Raw genomic sequence first — 1,376 nt, 5'->3', positions numbered from 1 at the left:
TGGGAGACACGGCGGAGCTGGGGGGGGGGGAAGGAGGGCGAAGACACAGGCTTCCGTCCTCACACCCACACGTGCACGCGGGCGCTTGTGCTTTAATGAGCTCGGTTCACAATGAAAGGCTACACTGACATTTCAGATATAAAAGCCAAATTCCTGTCGGCTGTCGGTGCCTGAGCTCTTTTCCCGAGAGCCCAGGGACTTCCCTGGGTATTCCTGGCTGAAACCCGGCGGCCGCGTTTCCCTGCTATCTGGGGCTGAAGGTCTGGAAGCCAGTCCAACCATAACGGGAGCCGAAACTCCATCCTTGCCTTGCGGTCTCGTGGACTTGTCCCGGTCGTCTTTGAACCCTGTAGTTGCTGTAAAGGGGTAGAAGACGTGATCATAAAAAAAAATGTGAATTTTTATGGTGGCTTTTTCATGACTTTGAGAGATTTGGTGGCTTAAAAGGGTATTGTCAGGTCAAGCTGGAATTATGCAAGAGCCATCAAAAGCTTTTGAGGCTGTTCGGCTTTTTTATTTTAATACCCAGGCCAGTATCTGCAGCCCCAGCCCTGCTGCGCTCTGCCGGTGCTGGAGAAAATGGAAATCAAAGGTGATAGAAACCCCTCAGCTCAGGGAACCTCTGCCGTGCCCGAGCCAAGAAATGCTGGAGTCTAAAAGAGCTGCAGGCTGAAAAGTGCAGCCTTTTCGCACCGAGTGGCTCTTCGCAGCCCGGGTTTGGAAGGCAGGGGCTGAATTGGGACCCGCAGCTCAGCAGGGACGATGCTCGCTGCTCCTGCTCAGGGCGAAGCAGAAAACGGCTCGGCAGCGGGCAGGGATGGCCGGGGACCCCCGGTGCAAAATCCAGCCGGCTCCACGTCCCCACGTTGGGAGGGGACGGCCTTGCCGAGGCTCCCCGGGGCTGAGGGAGGAGACACTCTGGCTCCTGTCGCTCCCGTTGAGCAATCAGCCGGGGCGAAGGGCCAGGATTAGTCACCCGACCACGTGTGGGACCTCCTGGACAAGACTGAATGTGGCAGATCATGTTTTTCAGGGTGGAGGGGTTCGGGCTTCGGTTGCAGGCGCTGAGCTGGGCTTTGCTGTGTCCCCTCCGTGGCTTCCAGCCCCAAACCCCTGCCTCGCGGCCAGACCACCACGCCGGAGCCCTGGTTGCACAGCCCACCGGGCAAAGTCTCACCGCAACTGCTTGCCGGGGAGACAGCAGCTCCCCAGAGCCGGGGGCAGCTGCAGGGTCCTTCTCCATATCCCAAAACACAGTGCCTGGATCAGACGAGTCAGCCAGCCAGCCGCGTGCAAGTGTGGACCGGGATGAGAAATGCTGAGCGTTTTCTGCAGCCCTCCGCCGTTGCAAGGCGGGTCAGGGCTCGGCCCCGGGC

The sequence above is a fragment of the Pygoscelis adeliae genome, unplaced genomic scaffold (genome assembly GCF_000699105.1).
Source record: "Pygoscelis adeliae isolate BGI_AS28 unplaced genomic scaffold, ASM69910v1 Scaffold422, whole genome shotgun sequence".
NCBI lineage: Eukaryota > Metazoa > Chordata > Aves > Sphenisciformes > Spheniscidae > Pygoscelis > Pygoscelis adeliae.
The sequence above is the reverse complement of the archived record's forward strand: the minus strand, read 5'-3'. Positions refer to the sequence as shown.